This window comes from Siphateles boraxobius, unplaced genomic scaffold (genome assembly GCF_051911475.1).
Source record: "Siphateles boraxobius isolate OS27281-9 unplaced genomic scaffold, OSU_SipBor_1 1, whole genome shotgun sequence".
NCBI classification, from domain to species: Eukaryota; Metazoa; Chordata; class Actinopteri; order Cypriniformes; family Leuciscidae; genus Siphateles; species Siphateles boraxobius.
Genome location: NW_027508699.1, coordinates 2,413,475 through 2,432,845, shown reverse-complemented (window position 1 = coordinate 2,432,845; position 19,371 = coordinate 2,413,475). Strand labels below are relative to the sequence as shown.

At 48.2% G+C, this 19,371-nt stretch overlaps 7 non-coding genes across 7 annotated transcripts; 5 read left to right on the top strand and 2 right to left on the bottom strand.

Moving 5' to 3' along the window:
* Positions 1–332: 332 nt before the first annotated feature.
* On the top strand, positions 333–414 carry trnas-gcu (transfer RNA serine (anticodon GCU)). Its single transcript has one exon. It is a non-coding gene; the product is annotated as a tRNA-Ser (tRNA).
* Positions 415–5,105: 4,691 nt separating this feature from the next.
* trnas-gcu (transfer RNA serine (anticodon GCU)) lies at positions 5,106–5,187 on the top strand. The gene has a single exon. It is a non-coding gene; the product is annotated as a tRNA-Ser (tRNA).
* A 641-nt stretch (positions 5,188–5,828) lies between these two features.
* LOC143741976 (U4 spliceosomal RNA) lies at positions 5,829–5,969 on the bottom strand. Its single transcript, XR_013205304.1, has one exon. It is a non-coding gene; the product is annotated as a U4 spliceosomal RNA (small nuclear RNA).
* Positions 5,970–12,815: 6,846 nt separating this feature from the next.
* Positions 12,816–12,897, top strand: trnas-gcu (transfer RNA serine (anticodon GCU)). Its single transcript has one exon. It is a non-coding gene; the product is annotated as a tRNA-Ser (tRNA).
* A 4,922-nt stretch (positions 12,898–17,819) lies between these two features.
* trnas-gcu (transfer RNA serine (anticodon GCU)) lies at positions 17,820–17,901 on the top strand. The gene has a single exon. It is a non-coding gene; the product is annotated as a tRNA-Ser (tRNA).
* Positions 17,902–18,271: 370 nt separating this feature from the next.
* On the top strand, positions 18,272–18,353 carry trnas-gcu (transfer RNA serine (anticodon GCU)). The gene has a single exon. It is a non-coding gene; the product is annotated as a tRNA-Ser (tRNA).
* Positions 18,354–18,542: 189 nt separating this feature from the next.
* Positions 18,543–18,683, bottom strand: LOC143741836 (U4 spliceosomal RNA). The gene has a single exon (XR_013205248.1). It is a non-coding gene; the product is annotated as a U4 spliceosomal RNA (small nuclear RNA).
* Positions 18,684–19,371: the final 688 nt, after the last annotated feature.

Here is a 19,371-nt window from a genome sequence, read left to right as displayed (position 1 = left end):
TTACCAACAAAGCAGAAGCAGCACACAAAAGAAACATAAGCATATTTCCCCCTATCAACACAGTTGTGAGTTTCCCAACCTTCCTCCTAAAGACATGCAGGTGAGTGACGAGGTGGCTGGATGGTTAAGGCGATGGACTGCTAATCCATTGTGCTCTTCATGAGTGTGTTAGAATCCCATCGTCGTCGTTTGTGGTCTTTAATGTTTCGAGAGACCCAAGTGCGCATGAAAATGCCTTTCAAAGTGCATTGCTGCCGACTTTAACGACATCATCCTTAAAATAGCTGCAGAAACACACCACAGCCCAGCTTCGGGCAGATGAGCAGGTGAGTGACGAGGTGGCCGAGTGGTTAAGGTGATGTACTGCTAATCCATTGTGCTCTGCACGCGTGGGTTCGAATCCCATCCTCGTCGTTCGATGTCTTCAGTGTTTCGAGAGAGCTAAGTGCGCATGGAAAAGCCGTTCAAATGACATTGCTGCCGACTTTAACGACATAATCCTTAAAATAGCTGCAGAAACACACCACACGCCAGCTTCGGGCAGATGTGCAGGTGTAGTGACGAGGTGGCCGAGTGGTTAAGGCGATGGACTGCTAATCCATTGTGCTCTGCACGCGTTTGTTCGAATCCCATCCATGTCATTTGATGTCTTTAGTGTTCAAGAAAGCCAAGTGTGCCTGGCAAAGCTCTTTGCTTCCAACCACAACCTTATCATACTAAAGATAGAGGCAGAAAAACTCCATGTGCAGGTGAGTGGCTGTGTGGTTAAGGCGATGGACTCCTAATCCATTGTGCTCTGCACGCTTGGGTTCGGATCCCATCCTCGACGTTTGTTGTCTTTAGTGTTTCGAGAGAGCCAAGTGCGCATGGAAAAGCCGTTCAAATGACATTGCTGCCGACTTTAACGACATCATCCTTAAAATAGCTGCAGAAACACACCACAGCCCAGCTTCGGCCAGATCAGCAGGTGAGTGACGAGGTGGCCGAGTGGTTAAGGCGATGGACTGCTAATCCATTGTGCTCTGCACGCGTTTGTTCGAATCCCATCCATGTCATTTGATGTCTTTAGTGTTCAAGAAAGCCAAGTGTGCCTGGCAAAGCTCTTTGCTTCCAACCACAACCTTATCAAACTAAAGATAGATGCAGAAATACTCCACATGCAGGTGAGTGGCTGCGTGGTTAAGGCGAGACACGGCAGGCCAAAACATCGATTTTTTATGCAGTGGTCAGTTTTGAGATTTTGGGCTAGTTTACTTCTTCAATGTGTGTTCTTTCAAACTGCTTTAAAGAAAACATTGAAAATATACATTAAGATGTTTATTTTATTACATTTTGTTTACTTACGCCAGTAAGTTTCTCCCGAATTCACCAAGAAGTTAGCATTCTAACGCGACATGCAGCGCTCCGTCTGTTTACTGAAGTCTGTCATGACCGGTATCGTTGGAAAGTTCTGGGTCTCATGCACAACGCTGTGTAACCCATATATGGGCATTTCCTTTCTATCAGTAGCCAATCATGAATGTCCAAAGGGGGATTTAAAGCTAATGACGAAATCTCATTGGCTACTGCTGGTTTCTGCTAACGTGATTCGCTCAGACGCATCACGTGGTGTACTCTGACACTTCCGTGTTTAGCTTGCCGCGAGACTTTCGAAAATGCCGCTAACACCGCAAATCTCAAGGAAAAAAAAACGGCAATTGCGCTTTGCAAGATGTGGAAAGGGAAAGCAATCAGATGGGTTAGGTGAAAAAACACCAGGAAGCAGCACATCTGCCCGTAAGCTGACGTTGGGAAACCGGGGTGGGTTTAATGACAGTGCCGCTGACTGTGGGACACAGCAGTGGCTGCTTATGCATGTCGCACGTCTGAACGAATTAATAAATGATCTCTTGTGCCCTAATTGTGCTGCATCAAGTCTATTTATTAACATTGATCCAGTGAACCATGGATTTTGTAGCAGTTTGCTTCTAGAGTGCAGTAATTGCAAAGGGGAGAATGTGTATAGGCGAAGCATCTACACATCCACACGGCTGCAAAGCGAAACGAGAGGTGATGTCGCTTTTGACGTGAACGTCCGCATGGTGCTTTTAGCCCATGAATTAGGGATGGGATATGCAGCACTGAGGAAGGTCAGCAAGGTGTTGGGGATCCCTTCCCTTCACCTGAAAACATACCAGAGGCATGACAAGAGAGTCACAGGTAGGCTTTCGAAATAGGGATAGGACAGGGATGTTGATTTTGGAGGTCTAATGACCTGTTACATTTATCATAGTGTTGTTGTAACAGTGAACATATTTTATTGGATTGAACACACACACACACGCACGCACGCACGCACACGCATACATACACATACACATTAACAGTAGGCTGCATCACATACACGCACAATTATGAATCTGTTATAATAGTATAACATAGGATGGCCTTATTCTTTAGTCATTTACTGTTTGCTTGTCCAATTGGCTGCTATGACTGCATGGTCTACTCCCTGGTCCTTTCAAAAAAGAATTTGCCACTCAAATGTACTGTTTCAATAAACTCAACAAAAAAGGAACAGTTCTTGACACAACATGCATTTTAATCTTAGTGGCGGAAATTGAGAGAGGACTGGAGTCACTGCACAAGACTAGGGAGCAGATCAGACAGGCCTATGCAGACGTTGATCCAGAGTTGGCAGAGTTGCTGAGGGAGGATGCTGATGCTGTAATTAACATTGGTGTCTCTTTTGATGGCACCTGGCAAAAAAGAGGCTTCACTTCCCATTATGGCATTGGTGTTTGTATCGACATTCTTACAGGACTTGTCATTGACTTTGAGGTCTTATCCTCTTACTGTCATGCTTGTGTCCTAAAGCAAAGTGCCAAGAATGAAGGGAAGATCACTGTGGAGGAATTTGACAGCTGGAGGGAGACGCACACTGACTGTGCAAAGAATTTCGCAGGGTCTAGTAAGGCAATGGAGCAAGAGGCAGCAAAGAGGATGTGGGCTAGATCAGTCAGTCGCCACCAGCTGCGGTACACTGAGATGCTCTCAGATGGGGATAGCTCTGCTTTTAAGGAAGTACTGTCACTAAACCCATACCCTGGGCATGAGATTGTAAAGCTGGAATGTATAAACCATGCTCACAAGCGAATGGGCACAGCGCTCAGAAAATTTAGTGGCGAACGCAAATTGGGAGGCAAGGGTTTGGGGAAACTGACTGCAAAGAAATGCAAAACACTGCAAAATTATTACAAGGGGGCAATTTTGAATAACCAGGGGTCACTGGAAACAATGAAAGCAGAGATATGGGCAGGCCTTCTCCACTGCATGTCAACAAATGAAACACCATTACATACTAGGTGCAATCCATCTTGGTGTTGGTATCGGAGGGCAGAAGACAAAAATGAGACCCCCGAAAGCCACACACGACATGCTGCAAACTACCTATCCCACGAGGTGGGCCAGAAACTTCTCCCCATTTATCACCGCATGTCAAGTGATAGCTTGCTGCAAAGAATGCAGCATGGTGGCACACAAAATGCAAATGAGTGCCTCAATTCTGTGATATGGGCCTGCTGCCCAAAAACAGTTTTTGTAGGCAAGAACAGGGTCGAGGCAGCGGCAAGCATGGCCATCTCCACTTTTAATGAGGGTGCCTCAGCTATGCTTAATGTGATGGCAAACTTATGGCTGGAGAGCACACTTATTACAGTGAACACCATCAATCAGGCAGACCTGCTCAGGGTGTCCAAAGCAAACGCCATTCAGTCCGCAAGTGCAAAACGCAAACGAAAACTTGTGAGCACAGACAAGAAAGTGAAAAGGCACCAGCAAGAGATGTCAGAGGGACCTACATATGGTGCTGGAATGGATCATTAGACTTTAGAAAGCTGTGACAGCTACTGTTGGTATTGTTCTGTGTCCATAACTGTCCAGCGTGGGTTTTGTCGGCAACTTTGTGCATGATACACCAATGTTAATTAATTGAGTTACTGCCGTTGTAGGCCTTATATGCATGCCATGTTATTAAATAATCAGTTTTCATGAGCTTGAAATATTATATATTATTATTACTAAGGGCCTGAGCATTTATTCTGTTTTTGGAAAATGTTTTCCAATAGAAATGTATTAAATTCCCCTATTTAAATCTTTAAATGCCGTTTTCTCAAAATGAGTTTTTTGTCATTCTCCAGTAGAAACTTCTCAGCCTGTGTAGCACCTATGTACACCAAACTTTCCAGTTATACACTTAGCAGTATTCTGAAGATATTTTCAGAGGGATTTGTTAATAAATCATTCCTGGCCTGATTTATGTGACATTTTAATTAAAAAAATAAGGCGAAAATCGATTTTTTAAGGCTATGAACAGTATATTTTGATTTCCTATGTAATGAAAGCATATATCCTGAAATCCCTCTGAAATTTTGTTTTCATCTTGTGTGTAAACAAAATGAAAAACGAATTTTGCACCTGGCTTTATCATATGTTCAGATCTATCTACCGAAAATATATGCAAAATCGCGCATATTTAATGAGATAAAGCCTAATTTGCATAATCAAACATAAAAAAATTTAAAACTTGTAATACATTTTTTTTATATACTTATGCAAGTAATCAACTGAGGAGGTTTCATGGTGATATCTATTATTTAAAATTTTTACCCTATTCACCTGTAGTGTCTCGCCTTAAGGCGATGGACTCCTAATCCATTGTGCTCTGCACGCTTGGGTTCGGATCCCATCCTCAATGTTTGTTGTCTTTAGTGTTTCGAGAGAGCCAAGTGCGCATGGAAAAGCCGTTCAAAGTACATTGCTGCCGACTTTAACGACATCATCCTTAAATTAGCTGCAGAAACACACCACAGCCCAGCTTCGGGCAATTGTGCAGGCGAGTGATGAGGTGGCCGAGTGGATAAGGTGGTGGACTGCTAATCCATTGTGATCTGCAAGCGTGGGTTCAAATCCTAGCCTCGTCGTTTGTTGTCTTTAGTGTTTCGAGAGAGCCAAGTGCGCATGGAAAAGCCCTTCAAATAATATTGCTGCCGACTTTAACGACATCATCATTAAAATTGCTGCAGAAACCCAGGACAGGCCAGCTTCGGGCAGATGTGCAGGTAAGTGACGAGGTGGCCGAGTGGTTAAGGCGATGGACTGCTAATCCATTGTGCTCTGCACGCGTGGGTTCGAAACCCATCCTCGTCGTTTGATGTCTTTAGTGTTTCGAGAGAGCCAAGTGCGCATGGAAAAGCCGTTCAAATGACATTAATGCCGACTTTAACAACATCATCCTTAAAATAGCTGCAGAAACACACCACAGCCCAGCTTCGGGCAATTGTGCAGGCGAGTGATGAGGTGGCCGAGTGAATAAGGTGATGGAATGCTAATCCGTTGTGATTTGCAAGTGTGGGTTCAAATCCTATCCTCGTCATTTGTTGTCTTTAGTGTTTCGAGAGAGCCAAGTGCGCATGGAAAAGCTGTTCAAATAATATTGCTGCCGACTTTAACGACGTCATCATTAAAATAGCTGCAGACACACAGCACAACTCAGCTTCGGGCAGATGTGCAGGCGAGTGATGAGGTGGCCGAGTGGTTAAGGCGATGGACTGCTAATCCATTGTGCTCTGCACGCGTGGGTTTGAATTCCATCCTCGTCGTTTGATGTCTTTAGTGTTAAAGAAAGCCCAGTGTGCCTGGCAATGCTTTTTGCTTCCAACTACAACGTCATCATACTAAAGATAGATGCAGAAAAACTCTACGTGCAGGCGAGTTGCTGCGTAATAGAACAGCGAAATAGAACGTAAAAAAAGCAAATGCACAATTCCCTTTTACAACAAGTCATGAAGCCTCTTAAGAGACTGTCAAAAACTGCCAAGGCTGACTGTATTTCAAGTCATCCCAGCGGGGTATTGGGTAAAGTTTTCAACCAGCAAAGATCACGTCTCAGATGAGCCTCATAGACTATGATATTGCCTCTGCGAAAGAATGTCAAACAAGGTAGCGACGTCTCCTGTGCTTTTAACTGGACATGGAACGACAGGGTGGTATCACGTTTTAAACTGCCATGTAATCAGCCTTTTGGAACGGCCGGCTGCATGGTGTGTCTATGAAACAGGTGAGTGAAATGCACATAGAGGTTAATTAATTGTTCTCTCTTAGCTGAAAGAACAAAATGTGCGGTATTTTTCATGGGAGATACTTATGGGTATCCTGGTAACAAAGGGGCAGAGTTATAACCCTCAATCTCCAAGAACATGTTTGAGTTTGGGATCGATTCGCTGAGCCCCCTACCAGTTTGGGTAGGATAATGAAGAGTGCAAGGACACTGCAAACATATTCTGAGAGAGGTCCAATGTAAGCTATGCTTTCATTTTCTTGACCCAGGCATTCTCTCTAGGTTCTTACCAACAAAGCAGAAGCAGCACACAAAAGAAACATAAGCATATTTCCCTCTATCAACACAGTTGTGAGTTCTCTTACGAGAGGTTCTCTCGTATTGCGTAAGTTTAGCTTACGCTACGGGAAAGATTCATCTTCTCGAGAAACTGAAGCCAAAAAATTATCCTTAATTTTGTATAACTTGTCAACGCAGTGCAGCAGCTAGCAGACCTAGAGCAGGCCATCTCGCGTGCTCATTGGCTGCCCTGCGGGCAACTGCTGCAGCCTACCAGTGCGCCCGGCGTGACGTCACGCCCAATGAAAGGCGCCCGCGCCTTTATAGCGTCACAGCCCACCAGATAGGCGTGGCTTAGCGTATAAAATAGGGGCTGTAGGCTGAATTCTCTGATTTTTCGACTCTTCAGCGAGCTCTTCGCATCGCTGGATTTGAGAGAAGCCACCGCCACCGCCGCCGTCGAACAGCGAACAGCCAGCTTAGGACAGCGCTGAGGAAGCCGGCCGTCTTCGCCACCTTCAGCCATCCGTGCGAGCTACGCTATCCGGCGACGTATCCTTTTTGCAAATCATTCTAAAACAGCAGCGAGCGTCTTTTTAAAGATGCCTCGCACTTCCTGTGGCTCGTGTAAAGCCCCGCTCAGCGCCGGAGACCGCCACCTGATCTGCGCTCTCTGCCTGGGCCTGGAACACGCAGAGCTCGCCCTCGCGTCCGGGGGCTGCGAGCTCTGTGAGGAGCTTCCGCTGTCGACCCTGCGGGCTCGATTCGAAGCGTTCAACACCACAGCAGTCACTCCGCCCCCTGTGGGACCGCGCAGAAAGAAGCGCCGTTCCCTGAGACAGCCGGAACCTGTGGCCACAGCGACGCGCTCGCCGGAGAACCTCCCTCGAGCCTCGCTCTCGCCTTCCCCACCTCTCCTCACTGACGCGCAGCTGCCGCTTGCGAGCCTCACTGCCGTCACTTCGGAGGATGAGTCCGTGGGACACGCCACAAAAGACTGCTGCTCTATCCTGGCATCAGACAGCGAGGAATGGTCGCTTCACTCCGCCTCCTCGTCAATCCAGGAATCCGCCCGTACCCGCGCTGGAGCTGACGCGGAACTTATGCGCCTGCTGACGCAAGCTGTCGACCGTCTCGGGCTCGAGTGGTCGCTGCCGAAGGAACCCGCGCCGAACAGGCTCGACGGCTGCTTCCTTCAAAGTCGCCGCCGCGCAGTTTCAGAAACCAGGCCCGCTCCATTCCTGCCGGAACTTCATGCGGAGCTGACGAAGCCGTGGAATTCACCTTTTTCTGCTAGACTTCAGTCACAGGCCTCCACGTCGCTCCCCCGAGTGGACGGCGCCGCCGAGAAAGGGTACACAGCGATTCCCCCTGTGGAAGAGGCGGTCGCAGCGCACCTTTGCCCACCCTACGCGAGATGGCGGTCACGGTCAGCCCTCCCGTCTAAAGCCTGCAGAGCTACTTCCGCCTTGGTCGGCCGCGCTTATGCCGCCTCCGGCCAGGCCGCGTCTGCTCTACACTCGATGGCTGTGCTTCAGATCCTGCAAGCCGACCTCCTCCGTGAATGGGATGAGAAGGGCCGGGACCCAGCTGCGGTTACGGATTTGAGAAGCGCGACGGATCTTTCTCTCCGCGCCACCAAAGCTGCAGCCCAGGCCATCGGACGAGCCATGGCCGCGTTAACCGTGACGGAGAGGCACCTCTGGTTAACGCTCGCGGATATGAGGGAAACTGAGCGAGCCACCTTTCTGAACGCGCCGCTTTCCCCCACTGGTCTCTTCGGCCCAGCGGTGAACGGGATTGTTGACCGCTTCTCTATGGTGCAAAAGACCACGCAGGCCATGAACCTCTTCCTGCCGCGACGCTCGAGTTCCGCCACAGGCCGCTCTCGCGAGAGACAAAGCCAGCCTCCTGTGCGAACCAGCACCCAGCGTCCAGCACAGCCTCAGCATCAGCCTTCGCAGCGACGTCAGGGCGGCCGCCCTAGATCGCGCTCAGACAGCCGTCGCAGACCGCCGCCCCCAGAGGGCCTCGGCAAAGGCTCACGCTGAAGTCTGAGCACGCGAAGCCCTCCTAACAGCGGGAGAGAAAAGACGCGCGTGTCCCGCTGCGGCCGGACCGCCGTCAAAGTTCATTTCCCTGTCAGTCCCCTTCGAACAGGCTACTGCAGTGGTTCAACTAGCAGCCAACGAGCCGGTTTATTCACCCTCTTGCCTGCACACAAACGCCGTTTTCACGGCGACCCAGAGAAATCTCAAAAAGAGTATAATGTCTGGTCCAGCTCACGCCGTCAGTGTTTTAAGTGTAGTGAATGTGCCCACGCCCCAGTGTTCACCCCTACACATAAGCACTCATAATCCCGTGTCACTCACAGAGCACACTCTCATAAAGCGCAGAAAAGCCGCTCTAGTGTTGAATGTAAGAAATGTGTCCACAGGTCTGTGCCCACTATCTGCCCGCTCTGTTACACGATCAAAGAAGCTTATGAACGTAAGTCTCGTGCCCGCCAGAGAGCGCTCACGCTTGCTAACACAAACCTTCCCCCGGGTCCCGCCTGTGCGTTTAAGTGTTATCACGAAACACAGGGCGTTAATAAAACGCTCCCCATCTACTATGATCAGGGCGTCAGATACAGTTGTAAGTCTCGTGCCCGCGTGCGCGAACTCACGCTTACAGAGAGCTCTCCCGCCCAGAGCGCTGCTCGCGCGTCAAAGTGTGGCAAAAGTATGTTCCCCATCCCTTATGATCGGGACATCTCACATAAGTCAGCCGGTCTCGGCTGTCAGCGAGCGGCCATTGCGCTCTCGGCTCCGGTTCAGTTTCACAAGCCCGCAAACGGCGGCGGTATGAACCCGGAGGCCATTCGCCCCCTGGCGGCTCACATAGCTGCGTGGGAAACTATCCCAGGGATTTCAGAATGGGTGTTGAGCACAATAAAGCAGGGCTATGCACTTCAATCGTTCGCCGTCCTCCGCGCTTTCAAGCCCGGACCGCGACGATAGTGAATGCGGAAGTAGCACACCTACTTCACGCAGAAATAGCAAAGCTGCTGTGCAAAGGGGCTATAGAAAAGGTGCCGCCTTCTCTGAGCGAGTCAGGCTTTTACAGCCGATATTTTCTCGTACCCAAGAAGGACGGAGCCTTCAGACCTATCCTAGATCTGAGATATTTGAACAAAGTGCTTGTAAAAAGACCGTTCAAAATGCTTACGACCAGAAAAATCCTCGCGCACGTTCGCCCGAGGGACTGGTTTATTTCTCTAGATCTGAAGGATGCCTATATTCAGATTCAGATAGTACCCCGTCACAGGCAATTTTTGAGATTCGCCTTCGACGGTCAGGCATATCAATACACCGTCCTGCCGTTCTGCCTGTCCCTAGCACCCCGTACATTTACAAAGTGCATGGACGCGGCGCTCGCCCCCCTGAGAAGTCAGGGGCTGCGCATAATGAACTATCTGGACGATTGGCTGATATTGGCACAGTCAGAGACAGAACTACTATCTCACAGAACAGTGCTTCTCAGTCATCTGGAAAGCTTGGGTCTCACGGTCAACTGGACCAAGAGCTCATTACTGCCCAGCCAGTCAATTTCCTTTTTAGGAATAGAACTGGACTCGGTGACCATGACGGCTCGTTTATCGACACAGCGTGCGCGCCGTGTTCGCCACCTAGCCGCATCTTTCCAGAAGGGCAGCTTTCTCCCTTTGAAACATTTCAAAGGATGTTGGGCTGTATGGCATCAGCTGCAGCGGTGCTCCAGCTGGGCCTACTGCGCATGCGCCCGCTCCAACGCTGGTTGAACGCTCGCGCGCCTCGCCGAGCCTGGGTGTCTGGCGGCCAGAAAATCAGAGTGACTCAGACCTGCATAACAGCTCTGCAGCCCTGGTTAGTGGCCGATTGGTACCAGCATGGAGTAATGATGGGAACCATCTCTTATCGGAAGGTCATCTCGACAGACGCGTCCAACTCGGGTTGGGGCGCGCTGTTCGAGGGCAGACCGGCCTTTGGCCAGTGGTCAGACCAGGAGAAGGGTTTTCACATAAACTGTCTGGAAATGATAGCGGTCGAGAACACGCTGAAGTGCTTCCTCCCGTTTATACAGGACCAGCATGTTCTTGTCCGCTCGGACAACACATCTGTGGTATCCTATGTAAACCGTCAGGGCGGTGTCAGATCCAGAAATCTCTGCAATCTGACGGAACGCCTCCTTATTTGGTCACAGATGAACCTGCGCTCGCTGAGGGCGGCGCGTGTGCCTGGCCATTTGAACGACGGCCCAGACAGACTGTCCAGGGACAATGTTCCCCCAGGGGAATGGTCCCTGCACCCCCAAACGGTCCAGAAACTGTGGCGCCTATTCGGCAGAGCGGAAGTCGACCTGTTTGCGTCAAAAGACAACGCTCAATGCCCGATGTTCTTCTCGACGGACGAGGACGCGCTGGCCCAGGTTTGGCCCAGCCTCCCGCTATATGCTTTCCCTCCGGTCTCTCTGTTGCCACAGGTGATCAAGAGGATCAGGGAAATGCGCCACTCGGTGCTCCTCATAGCCCCGCGTTGGGAGAATCAGACTTGGTTCCCGGAACTGGCACGGCTGTCACATACAGCTCTGTGGCCGATTCCGGTGAGGGCAGATCTCCTCTCTCAAGCTCGCGGCACGATCTGGCATCCCCATTCTGAGCGCTGGTCTCTGCATGCATGGTTGATCAACGGGTACTCGTTGCCCTGCCAGAAGGAGTGATGAACACGATCACGCAGTCTAGAGCCCCTTCCACGAGAAGGCTCTACGCGTCTAAATGGTCGGTGTTCTCTGGATGGTGCACCGCCAGAGGTCTGGACCCGTGGACATGCGGGGTGGCGCATCTGCTCACTTTCCTACAAGAGCTGTTGGATAAGGGAAGATCCCCATCCACGCTCAAAGTTTACGTGGCGGCCGTAGCAGCATTCGCGGAATCGACGCACGGCCAGTCACTGGGAAGACATGAGTTGGTCATCCGCTTCCTTAGAGGAGCTAGAAGGATGAATCCGCCGCGCCCCCCGTCGGTTCCCAGCGAAAGTGATGTGAATCTCCTCTGCCCTGTCAGAGCGCTGAGGTTTTACATTACGCGCTCCGCCTCCTTCAGGCGTTCGGAACAGCTTTTCGTTTCGTTTGGTGGGCGCGCCAAGGGGCTTGCCTCCTCGAAACAGAGCCTGTCCAGATGGATAGTGGACGCTATAGCGGCAGCTTACGCGTCAAAAGGCCTGCAATGCCCTCTGGGCATCAGGGCTCATTCCACGAGAGGCGTGGCCTCGTCGTGGGCATGGTCCAGTGGAATTTCTATCCATGACATATGTGTAGCGGCGGGCTGGAGCTCCCCGTCTACCTTTGTCAGGTTTTATAACCTAGAAGTTCCTGCCTTGCAGGCTAAACTGTTGTCAGTCTGAAAAGAGGTGTATTCTGCCCAGATCTCCTGCTCAGATCACGTTCATGACTCAGCTCTCCTGGTTGAGCTGCACTAAGTAGGGTATGTGCCATATGACTATACAGACCGGCGCGCTGCTCTGTATTCCCTATGTGTGCTTATGTGCAAGTGATGGCCCGCGTGGCTGGCCACCTTATTTTTTCCACTTATGGGGTTCCCCTTAAGCTCGGGGTCTCATGTGGATGCTTGGCGCGCACGGCGTTGACAAAGTGTTCCCGTAGCGTAAGCTAAACTTACGCAATACGAGAGAACCTCTCGTAAGAGAACGATACTCGGTTACTAACGTAACCTCGGTTCTCTCTAGAGAGGGAACGAGTATTGCGTAACTGGCCGTGCTCACGCCACGAGCGACTTCGCTTCAGTCGTCAAAAAACCAGAGAATTCAGCCTACAGCCCCTATTTTATACGCTAAGCCACGCCTATCTGGTGGGCTGTGACGCTATAAAGGCGCGGGCGCCCTTCATTGGGCGTGACGTCACGCTGGGCGCACTGGTAGGCTGCAGCAGTTGCCCGCAGGGCAGCCAATGAGCACGCGAGATGGCCTGCTCTAGGTCTGCTAGCTGCTGCACTGCGTTGACAAGTTATACAAAATTAAGGATAATTTTTTGGCTTCAGTATCTCGAGAAGATGAATCTTTCCCGTAGCGTAAGCTAAACTTACGCAATACTCGTTCCCTCTCTAGAGAGAACCGAGGTTACGTTAGTAACCGAGTATCGTTTCCCAACCTTCCTCATAAAGACGTGCAGGTGAGTGACGAGGTGGCTGGATGGTTAAGGCGATGGACTGCTAATCCATTGTGCTCTTCATGAGTGTGTTAGAATCCCATCGTCGTCGTTTGTGGTCTTTAGTGTTTCGAGAGACCCAAGTGCGCATGAAAATGCCGTTCAAAGTGCATTGCTGCCGACTTTAACGACATCATCCTTAAAATAGCTGCAGAAACACACCATAGCCCAGCTTCGGGCAGATGAGCAGGTGAGTGACGAGGTGGCCGAGTGGTTAAGGCGATGGACTGCTAATCTATTGTGCTCTGCACGCGTGGGTTCGAATCCCATCCTCGTCGTTTGATGTCTTTAGTGTTTCGAGAGAGCCAAGTGCGCATGGAAAAGCCGTTCAAATGACATTGCTGCCAACTTTAACGACATCATCCTTAAAATAGCTGCAGAAACACACCACACGCCAGCTTCGGGCAGATGTGCAGGCGTAGTGACGATGTGGCCGAGTGGTTAAGGCGATGGACTGCTAATCCATTGTGCTCTGCACGCGCGGGTTCGAATCCGATCCTCGTCGTTTGATGTCTTTAGTGTTTCGAGAGAGCCAAGTGCGCATGGAAAAGCCGTTCAAATGACGTTGCTGCCGACTTTAACGACATCATCCTTAAAATAGCTGCAGAAACACACCACAGCCCAGCTTCGGCCAGATCAGCAGGTGAGTGACGAGGTGGCCGAGTGGTTAAGGCGATGGACTGCTATTCCATTGTGCTCTGCACGCGTTTGTTCGAATCCCATCCATGTCATTTGATGTCTTTAGTGTTCAAGAAAGCCAAGTGTGCCTGGCAAAGCTCTTTGCTTCCAACCACAACCTTATCATACTAAAGATAGAGGCAGAAAAACTCCACATGCAGGTGAGTGGCTGTGTGGTTAAGGCGATGGACTCCTAATCCATTGTGCTCTGCAGGCTTGGGTTCGGATCCCATCCTCGACGTTTGTTGTCTTTAGTGTTTCGAGAGAGCCAAGTGCGCATGGAAAAGCCGTTCAAATGACATTGCAGCCGACTTTAACGACATCATCCTTAAAATAGCTGCAGAAACACACCACAGCCCAGCTTCGGCCAGATCAGCAGGTGAGTGACGAGGTGGCCGAGTGGTTAAGGCGATGGACTGCTAATCCATTGTGCTCTGCACGCGTTTGTTCGAATTCCATCCATGTCATTTGATGTCTTTAGTGTTCAAGAAAGCCAAGTGTGCCTGGCAAAGCTCTTTGCTTCCAACCACAACCTTATCATACTAAAGATAGATGCAGAAATACTCCACATGCAGGTGAGTGGCTGCGTGGTTAAGGCGAGACACGGCAGGCAAAAACATTGATTTTTTATGCAGTGGTCAGTTTTGAGATTTTGGCCTAGTTTACTTCTTCAATGTGTGTTCTTTCAAACTGCTTTAAAGAAAACATTGAAAATATACATTAAGATGTTTATTTTATTACATTTTGTTTACTTGCGCCAGTAAGTTTCTCCCGAATTCACCAAGAAGTTAGCATTCTAACGCGACAGGCAGCGCTCCGTCTGTTTACTGAAGTCTGTCATGACCGGTATCGTTGGAAAGCTCTGGGTCTGATGCACAACGCTGTGTAACCCATATATGGGCATTTCCTTTCTATCAGTAGCCAATCATGAATGTCCAAAGGGGGATTTAAAGCTAATGACGAAATCTCATTGGCTACTGCTGGTTTCTGCTAACGTGATTCGCTCAGACGCATCACGTGGTGTACTCTGACACTTCCGTGTTTAGCTTGCCGCGAGACTTTCGAAAATGCCGCTAACACCGCAAATCTCAAGGAAAAAAAAACGGCAATTGCGCTTTGCAAGATGTGGAAAGGGAAAGCAATCAGATGGGTTAGGTGAAAAAACACCAGGAAGCAGCACATCTGCCCGTAAGCTGACGTTGGGAAACCGGGGTGGGTTTAATGACAGTGCCGCTGACTGTGGGACACAGCAGTGGCTGATTATGCATGTCGCACGTCTGAACGAATTAATAAATTATCTCTTGTGCCCTAATTGTGCTGCATCAAGTCTATTTATTAACATTGATCCAGTGAACCATGGATTTTGTAGCAGTTTGCTTCTAGAGTGCAGTAATTGCAAAGGGGAGAATGTGTATAGGCGAAGCATCTACACATCCACACGGCTGCAAAGCGAAACGAGAGGTGATGTCGCTTTTGACGTGAACGTCCGCATGGTGCTTTTAGCCCATGAATTAGGGATGGGATATGCAGCACTGAAGAAGGTCAGCAAGGTGTTGGGGATCCCTTCCCTTCACCTGAAAACATACCAGAGGCATGACAAGAGAGTCACAGGTAGGCTTTCGAAATAGGGATAGGACAGGGATGTTGATTTTGGAGGTCTAATGACCTGTTACATTTATCATAGTGTTGTTGTAACAGTGAACATATTTTATTGGATTGAACACACACACACACACACACGCACGCACGCACGCACACGCATACATACACATACACATTAACAGTAGGCTGCATCACATACACGCACAATTATGAATCTGTTATAATAGTATAACATAGGATGGCCTTATTCTTTAGTCATTTACTGTTTGCTTGTCCAATTGGCTGCTATGACTGCATGGTCTACTCCCTGGTCCTTTCAAAAAAAAAATTTGCCACTCAAATGTACTGTTTCAATAAACTCAACAAAAAAGGAACAGTTCTTGACACAACATGCATTTTAATCTTAGTGGCAGAAATTGAGAGAGGCCTGGAGTCACTGCACAAGACTAGGGAGCAGATCAGACAGGCCTATGCAGACGTTGATCCAGAGTTGGCAGAGTTGCTGAGGGAGGATGCTGATGCTGTAATTAACATTGGTGTCTCTTTTGATGGCACCTGGCAAAAAAGAGGCTTCACTTCCCATTATGGCATTGGTGTTTGTATCGACATTCTTACAGGACTTGTCATTGACTTTGAGGTCTTATCCTCTTACTGTCATGCTTGTGTCCTAAAGCAAAGTGCCAAGAATGAAGGGAAGTGACTGTGGAGGAATTTGACAGCTGGAGGGAGACGCACACTGACTGTCCAAAGAATTTCACAGGCTCTAGTAAGGCAATGGAGCAAGAGGCAGCAAAGAGGATGTGGACTAGATCAGTCAGTCGCCACCAGCTGCGGTACACTGAGATGCTCTCAGATGGGGATAGCTCTGCTTTTAAGGAAGTACTGTCACTAAACCCATACCCTGGGCATGAGATTGTAAAGCTGGAATGTATAAACCATGCTCACAAGCGAATGGGCACAGCGCTCAGAAAATTTAGTGGCGAACGCAAATTGGGAGGCAAGGGTTTGGGGAAACTGACTGCAAAGAAATTCAAAACACTGCAAAATTATTACAGGGGGGCAATTTTGAATAACCAGGGGTCACTGGAAACAATGAAAGCAGAGATATGGGCAGGCCTTCTCCACTGCATGTCAACAAATGAAACACCATTACATACTAGGTGCAATCCATCTTGGTGTTGGTATCGGAGGGCAGAAGACAAAAATGAGACCCCCGAAAGCCACACACGACATGCTGCAAACTACCTATCCCACGAGGTGGGCCAGAAACTTCTCCCCATTTATCACCACATGTCAAGTGATAGCTTGCTGCAAAGAATGCAGCATGGTGGCACACAAAATGCAAATGAGTTCCTCAATTCTGTGATATGGGCCCGCTGCCCAAAAACAGTTTTTGTAGGCAAGAACAGGGTCGAGGCAGCGGCAAGCATGGCCATCTCCACTTTTAATGAGGGTGCCTCAGCTATGCTTAATGTGATGGCAAACTTATGGCTGGAGAGCACACTTATTACAGTGAACACCATCAAGCAGGCAGACCTGCTCAGGGTGTCCAAAACAAACGCCATTCAGTCCGCAAGTGCAAAACGCAAACGAAAACTTGTGAGCACAGACAAGAAAGTGAAAAGGCACCAGCAAGAGATGTCAGAGGGACCTACATATGGTGCTGTAATGGATCATTAGACTTTAGAAAGCTGTGACAGCTACTTTTGGTATTGTTCTGTGTCCATAACTGTCCAGCGTGGGTTTTGTCGGCAACTTTGTGCATGATACACCAATGTTAATTAATTGAGTTACTGCCGTTGTAGGCCTTATATGCATGCCATGTTATTAAATAATCAGTTTTCATGAGCTTGAAATAATATATATTATTATTACTAAGGGCCTGAGCATTTATTCTGTTTTTGAAAAATGTTTTCCAATAGAAATGTATTAAATTCCCCTATTTAAATCTTTAAATGCCGTTTTCTCAAAAGGAGTTTTTTGTCATTCTCCAGTAGTAACTTCTCAGCCTGTGTAGCACCTATGTACACCAAACTTTCCAGTTATACACTTAGCAGTATTCTGAAGATATTTTCAGAGGGATTTGTTAATAAATCATTCCTGGCCTGATTTATGTGACATTTTAATAAAAAAATAAGGCGAAAATCGATTTTTTAAGGCTATGAACAGTATATTTTGATTTCCTATGTAATGAAAGCATATATCCTGAAATCCCTCTGAAATTTTGTTTTCATCTTGTGTGTAAACAAAATGAAAAAAGAATTTTGCACCTGGCTTTATCATATGTTCAGATCTATCTACCGAAAATATATGCAAAATCGCGCATATTTAATGAGATAATGCCTAATTTGCATAATCAAACATAAAAAATTTAAAAACTTGTAATACATTTTTTTAATATACTTATGCAAGTAATCAACTGAGGAGGTTTCATGGTGATATCTATTATTTAAAATTTTTACCCTATTCACCTGTAGTGTCTCGCCTTAAGGCGATGGACTCCTAATCCATTGTGCTCTGCACGCTTGGGTTCGGATCCCATCCTCGACGTTTGTTGTCTTTAGTGTTTCGAGAGAGCCAAGTGCGCATGGAAAAGCCGTTCAAAGTACATTGCTGCCGACTTTAACGACATCATCCTTAAATTAGCTGCAGAAACACACCAGAGCCCAGCTTCGGGCAATTGTGCAGTCGAGTGATGAGGTGGCCGAGTGGATAAGGTGGTGGACTGCTAATCCATTGTGATCTGCAAGCGTGGATTCAAATCCTAGCCTCGTCGTTTGTTGTCTTTAGTGTTTCGAGAGAGCCAAGTGCGCATGGAAAAGCCGTTCAAATAATATTGCTGCCGACTTTAACGACATCATCATTAAAATAGCTGCAGAAACACAGCACAGCCGAGCTTCGGGCAGATGTGCAGGTAAGTGACGAGGTGGCCGAGTGGTTAAGGCGATGGACTGCTAATCCATTGTGCTCTGCACGCGTGGGTTCGAATCCCATCCTCGTGGTTTGATGTCTTTAGTGTTTCGAGAGAGCCAAGTGCGCATGGAAAAGCCGTTCAAATGACATTAATGCCGACTTTAACGACATCATCCTTAAAATAGCTGCAGAAACACACCACAGCCCAGCTTCGGGCAATTGTGCAGGCGAGTGATGAGGTGGACGAGTGAATAAGGTGATGGAATGCTAATCCATTGTGATCTGCAAGTGTGGGTTCAAATCCTATCCTCGTCATTTGTTGTCTTTAGTGTTTCGAGAGAGCCAAGTGCGCATGGAAAAGCTGTTCAAATAATATTGCTGCCGACTTTAACGACGTCATCATTAAAATAGCTGCAGACACACCGCACAGCTCAGCTTCGGGCAGATGTGCAGGCGAGTGACGAGGTGGCCGAGTGGTTAAGGCGATGGACTGCTAATCCATTGTGCTCTGCACGCGTGGGTTTGAATTCCATCCTCGTCGTTTGATGTCTTTAGTGTTACAGAAAGCCCAGTGTGCCTGGCAATGCTTTTTGCTTCCAACTACAACGTCAGCATACTAAAGATAGATGCAGAAAAACTCTACGTGCAGGCGAGTTGCTGCATAATAGAACAGCGAAATAGAATGTAAAAAAAGCAAATGCACAATTCCCTTTTACAACAAGTCATGAAGCCTCTTAAGAGACCGTCAAAAATTGCCAAGGCTGACTGTATTTCAAGTCATCCCAGCGGGGTATTGGGTAAAGTTTTCAACCAGCAAAGATCACGTCTCAGATGAGCCTCATAGACTATGATATTGCCTCTGCGAAAGAATGCCAGACAAGGTAGCGACGTCTCCTGTGCTTTTATCTGGACATGGAACGACAGGGTGGTATCACGTTTTAAACTGCCATGTAATCAGCCTTTTGGAACGGCCGGCTGCATGGTGTGTCTATGAAACAGGTGAGTGAAATGCACATAGAGGTTAATTAATTGTTCTCTCTTAGCTGAAAGAACAAAATGTGCGGTATTTTTGATGGGAGATACTTATGGGTATCCTGGTAACAAAGGGGCAGAGTTATAACCCTCAATCTCCAAGAACATGTTTGAGTTTGGGATCGATTCGATGAGCCCCCTACCAGTTTGGGTAGGATAATGAAGAGTGCAAGGACACTGCAAACATATTCTGAGAGAGGTCCAATGTAAGCTATGCTGCCATTTTCTTGACCCAGGCGTACTCTCTAGGTTCTTACCAACAAAGCAGAAGCAGCACACAAAAGAAACATAAGCATATTTCCCTCTATCAACACAGTTGTGAGTTTCCCAACCTTCCTCCTAAAGACGTGCAGGTGAGTGACGAGGTGGCTGGATGGTTAAGGCGATGGACTCCTAATCCATTGTGCTCTTCATGAGTGTGTTAGAATCCCATCGTCTTCGTTTGTTGTCTTTAGTGTTTCGAGAGAGCCAAGTGCGCATGGAAAAGCCGTTCAAAGTACATTGCTGTCGACTTTAACGACATCACC